General features: G+C 39.1%; 1 protein-coding gene across 1 annotated transcript in view; it reads right to left on the bottom strand.

Moving 5' to 3' along the window:
- LOC140332066 (uncharacterized) overlaps positions 1 to 6,000 on the bottom strand; it is a 98,204-nt gene that overhangs the window by 49,631 nt on the left and 42,573 nt on the right. The window lies entirely within an intron of this gene.

Here is a 6,000-nt window from a genome sequence, read left to right as displayed (position 1 = left end):
AGAACCCTATTCGGACATATTTCTGTAAGTTACAGGTCTACAATTTAAAAAAAAAAAATTTCATGAAAACCTGTGACGCTTTTGGAACAGAAATCTAGAAATCAGTGTAACGCTCAGGTGGTTAAAAAGCATCTTTAGTTTACAGCATTTTTTCCACACTTGCCTAAAACCCTTGCATAGTATTGTGTGTATTCATCTTACCAGGTTCTAAATTTTATTTATCAGGTGTTAAACAGATTCCATTTTCAAATAAATTTTGATTGTTAAGGTTTAAGGGCATTTGTCATGAGGTGTGGACTTTGACCGGGCTATTGCAATGCATTGATTCTTTCCCTTTTTAACCATTAGGTTGTAGATTTGCTGGTTTGTTTGGTAGCATTGTCCTGTCACATGACCCAAGCTTTAGCTTTCACACAAATTGCCTGATATTTTGACTCAAATATTTTGTATAAAAGGTGCTTGCTTTACAGTTGGTATGAGGTATTTGTGGCAGTATGTAATGTTTGGAAGGGAGAAAAAGAAAATAGCACACTCAAATAGGCCAAACTCATTATCTTTTTCTGAAGCTATTGTAAATGAACTAACATTTACCATGCTGAGGCCTGTAAGGTCTAAGGTGTGGACCTCGTTTTTTTTGCAATTTCTCTCTGCGTGTCACTGTCTGACCATGGGGTGAATTAGCTGGATGTCCACTCCTGGTAAGACTGGCAAAGTTTCACCTTTTTTGCCACATACCATTCAAGAGAAGAATTCACTTTGCCAAGATATCCTGCCCCCACACCAGTATAATCTATGTTTAACTTGGGAAAAGGCGCCAATTGATCTTGTAAAGGTTTTTAGGCTGTTCACTTAAAGTGAAATTTTATTTTTCATTAGGCAGACCAAGAATCGCATTTTGCTGACCGCCTGCACTTACGATCGGCTTCTCCAATGAGTACACTGTACAAAACTGTACAGTGATCCGTGGGATACCCATAGGGAAATGGAAATACAAGTCAGCAGCATTCGCAGACAATTATTCTATATAACGTCCCCATCCATATCCATTCTGAGGTCTCTTGTAAGAACTTCAACACTATGGCACACTCAAATTTCAATGACCAAAAATCAGAAGCTCTAAATGCCACCCTACCTTAGGGCCTCTGTAGAATTCTGGAAGAGTCATTACCATTTCACTAGGCCCCAGAAAATTTATATATTTAGGGATACCAACAGATCTCGAAGTTAAACACTTTGAACTTCCTCCCACTTCTAGGAGACTTCAAAAGCAAATTAGATCAATGGGATGGGGTTTCAGTGGTTTGGCCCCAGTAATGCAATAGAAATGGTGTCACTGCTCACAGTCACCTTATGTATTTCAGGCATTACCAAGGTCCCCACACTTTCACTTCCGCAATCTTCACGAAATTCATCTGGACCTGTAAGAGGCCTGGACTTCTAAATTTTTTGCATGGCTTAAAACGAGGTAGGGTGGTTGGGAGTACTGTATCCGTTACGCAGAGTGATAGAGTGGTTCCGACATGCCAAATAGAAACAGTGGATCCGTATTGAGCAATCCTTTGCTAAAATACTACTGGCTGTGCTACCATGGAGTGATGTCCCCATTCCACCAAATTTATTTACACACCCTAACATACAATCTCTGCTCAACCCAGGATATCACCCAAGCCTTCACCACTATACCCTATAATTGGCATCCAAAAGTTCCAACCAGGTATTTTAGACCCAGGCCATCTCCTTCTGAGATGAGTTCATCTTACACAACATACTAGGTTTCTGGAGAATCTGTCAGCTGCACCATTTTCTACTTCCCTCCCAAGTCTAGACAATTTTAGTGGACCACTTAGAGTTTGAAAAATTAAGCGTAGATCAGGGAACTATACGCCACTTGATCTTCATGCTTTATTCTGAACATCTTGTTCTGGCCACAGACTTCACACCGCCATACATACAGAAGTGGGAGCAAAACTTGAATGTTACCGTCACTGCAGCACAGATAACTACAGTTAGGTCCATAAATATTTGGACAGATACAACTTTTTTCTAATTTTGGTTCTGTACATTACCACAATTAATTTTAAATGAAACAACTCAGATGTAGTTGAACTGCAGACTTTCAGCTTTAAATCAGTAAGTTGAACAAAAGATTGCATAAAGGAACTAAAGCCTTTTTTTAGAAATAGAAAAAAAGATGTCTCTGTCCAAATATTTATGGACGTAACTATTACTTACTATCCATTGCCGGGACTCAAATCGGTTCCACGTATTTGGAAACTGGGTAAAACTACTAGTACAGAGTCCCCTCGATTTTAAACACTATATACCCGAAAGTATCAAACAAATGCTGGTGATCCAATGCAAGCAGGGGTGCGCTCATCCACATTTTCTGGGAATGCCAAAGGGATTTTTCATTCTGCGAAAAGGTACAAAACTTGCTGCCAAATTTTACTGATTTACCTATACCCTTTGAGGTTCCTTTACCTATACCCTTTGAGGTTCCTATACCTAGAGTTATTTCTCTTAAACTGCAACAGTTTTAAAATTTAAGTCAATTTTTATACGACTGATGCTGCGAGAGGATGTCCCCCCCCCCCCGTATAGCACAATTGTTTGAGCAAGTCCATGGTTCTCCCCAGAGAGTTTTAGCTGGTTGCTCAGCCCACCTTCTGTGAATACCCCGCCCACCTCTCCTCGGCAGCTCTCATCCTCTGCACGGATCTCTGTGAGGCTGCTCTGTGCTCAGCTGTCATCCAGAGGATTGCTGCTGCAATGAGAGGTGAGCATACAGTCCAGCCTTCATGTGAACGAGACACGGGCAGCCCCGCCCCACCCCCATCTGATAGCACGAGCTGGGATTTCTGTTTAAAAAGAAAAAAAAAAGCTGCCTGTAAAATGTATCCACGGCTTCCTCACTGCTCTTTGTGTACAAACCTCTATATCTCCTAAAATGTATATCACAATGACTTGTAATTTTCAGGGTGCACAGGGGACCCTCATGGATACTAGTTGCTACAATTTCAGCCCCCCAGCTTTAAAGAATTTCAAGAATAGGGTCACAAATGTAAAAAGTTATGAAAATTGAACTTCGGGGTGCTGTTTCAGAGGAAAGTGCGCCTTGGAGTCCTAAATTAAAAATGCAAATTGGGGACCCCGGGGCCACTAACATAACAAGGAGCATTGGGGTGGGCCCCTAAATATATACCTACCGGTCACAAATCTATACCTATGAAACTACTGTCTGCTTCTCTTCTTTGAAACCCAATTTCTCTGAGGTGCGGGGTACAAAACCGAAAATATAGGTGCTGGCGGACACATTCTCCCCTTACAATCTCATTACTACAGCATCATTAGAACATAAAAAATAAGAGGTTACTGGATACCCATGGCATAAACAACTGGGAGCACTAAATTTGCCATGTTTTGCCACAACTGGCTACAGCTTCCCACCAACCAGCTGAAAAAATATTTCTGGGGAGAACACTGAAGTCAATGAGCTCCAATTGATGGAAGACCTCACGACCTCTCTGCAAGGTTCGGAGAAGTGACTAGATGATTAACTGTGTATTTTCTTTAACTTTTAAATTTAATGGCATCAAATAGTTTGACATTGATAACTATAATTTCTTGTTTGGTCTTAGATTCAAATGAAATAAACCCATAATAAGTGAAAAAAAGCAAACAAATATTTTGCATTTCTTTAGCAATACCAAAGAGAATGCAACTAATGATAATAGTAACAATAGTAATAAAAAATAATAGTAAAAAAAAAAAAATCCTACCTCCTTGTTAAACAAAACTGGGCAGAACTGTTAAAGGTGTAAGAGCACCTGGGGCTGGACTATCTTTATGCCTTTCACCAAATCACACGCACAGGGATGCAACCCACAGTTCAAAAGTACTTAATTGTTATGATAAAGAAACTTTTATAAACCAGTAACTATTTTTTGTAACCAGCAGTTTCCTTGGGAAGATAAGTGCTTGAATTGATTGCCTTCTCCAAGATCTGTAGAAACACACTAGACAGGCATCACTTAGACTGGTACTGGAAAGGCTCTGGTCTCAGAAAATACACTACAGGTGGGGCTTCCCATTTTACCTCCAAGCTTCACGAGATGGAATTTCTGCTACTATGAGCCACCCGACACATTTGCCACTGTTCCTTGGCCACTTTTAATCTACCACCCAATAAGATGCAATCCTGGCCTGACTATCCACCTGATGCTTCTAGCCGTGCAGAACCTGCCTGGCAACATCCTAAACGGAAGTGCTCTTGTAAGAAACATCTATCCCAAGATCCAAATTCAAGGTCCCTCGGAACATTCCCACTCCTCCATAGGCCCTTAGTGGCCTTTGTACTTACAGGTAACTGTTGGGACTCTTAACCAACTTTGATGACCTTTCCCCTCTTACTAGCAGTGCATTATCCTCTAGATAAGGTTCTTTCTGGTTGAATTCTGCTGCTTAACCATGCCAATGAGAACTTCTGCTTCATTATTGTTGGTCTGGGCTCTCCAGACGGGGAAGCCAAGCCGGTTCCTTCTAAGTTACCCCACCTAGGGACTGCAGCATACCAGAAGGCACTGCCTACTGTTGCACTTTTGATGTTCATCCGTTACTACCGTCCCGCACTCCCCCTTATTTTTATTGACCTATGGCAACTAATAACATAATTTCTCTTAATGTAAAGTATTTGAATATACCGAAAAAAGCAGGACTTCTCTGGCCAAAATGAGTGACCTTGGGGCACAAGGGGCATTTTCTTCCACCCACATTAATCCTATTCCAGGATACATCACATCTGTCTAAATCGCAATAACCCTAGGACATAAACCAAGATCCTGGAAGTGGATATTTAACCCCCTGAGCGGTATTCCCTAATGTGGCTCAGGTTAAAAAAAAAACCTGCTGAAAGCTTACCTGGTCCTATTGGCATCCTCCAGTGTCCTGCCCGCCAGATCTAATCCTCTGTGCGGGAGGCAAGACAGGAAATTCAAATAATTTTGTATTGGATTCAATACAAAATAACTATTGAATCCAATACAAAGTTATCATTAATATAAATATATATATATATATATATACACACACACACATACACACACACATATACACACACATATACACACACATATACACACACATATACACACACATATACACGTATTTGCATATTTATACTATTCTTTGCAAATTACATATGAATATTGGAAATTTTTATATTGCTCTGAACTGATTAAAATCACTTATGTATTTGTCTATGCAAATTTTAAACCAACATATCTGAATATATTATATGCTTTATTAATTTTGATTATTTTATTTATTATTATTTACAATACTCATTGCTGCCATCTATGTAGAGAAACTGGTCCCCTGTTCATACCTTTACTTTCTGCATTATCTCTCTATTCTCTCTATCTCTCTATCTCTCCAGCTAGACTACTATAATATGTATATACAGCAATACATATGAAGGAAGCCTGAAGACACATACTTGAATTTATTTAGCAATTAACTGGCAACATGTGGGGGAGATTTCAGGTAATCTAGCCTATTTATATAGTCCCAGTCCTCATTTGCTTTTTCTACTGCTTAGCATTTCGACCAGGCTCTCTTGTTTCTACATTGTGGCTTTGCCTGCTAAGAATTGATGCTTTTTAGAATTCATAGGATTTTTTTAAAATCATTTTGGAGTTTTTACCCCTGATAATTAGTCTTTACACCTTTATCTGTTTTTTTTTTGTTGGACAATAAATATTTTTTAAATTAAAAATATATATTATCTCTTTCAAATATTTTCCACTTTATTTAACAGTAGCATACCAGTATTACTGCAAGCTGCCTATGCTTTTTTAAAAGGGGACCCATAAAGGTTTCAAAAAAGACCTTTGGGGCGTAAATATTCTGCAGTTGTAAAAGGTGGCAATATTTAAAGAGCTATACCCGTTTGTTCAAAGAAGTGTTTTGCTATTTAAAAACAAAAAATACCTGAATAATTGA

The sequence above is a fragment of the Pyxicephalus adspersus genome, chromosome 5, assembly GCF_032062135.1.
Source record: "Pyxicephalus adspersus chromosome 5, UCB_Pads_2.0, whole genome shotgun sequence".
Classification (NCBI taxonomy): domain Eukaryota; kingdom Metazoa; phylum Chordata; class Amphibia; order Anura; family Pyxicephalidae; genus Pyxicephalus; species Pyxicephalus adspersus.
The sequence above is the reverse complement of the archived record's forward strand: the minus strand, read 5'-3'. Positions and strand labels throughout refer to the sequence as shown.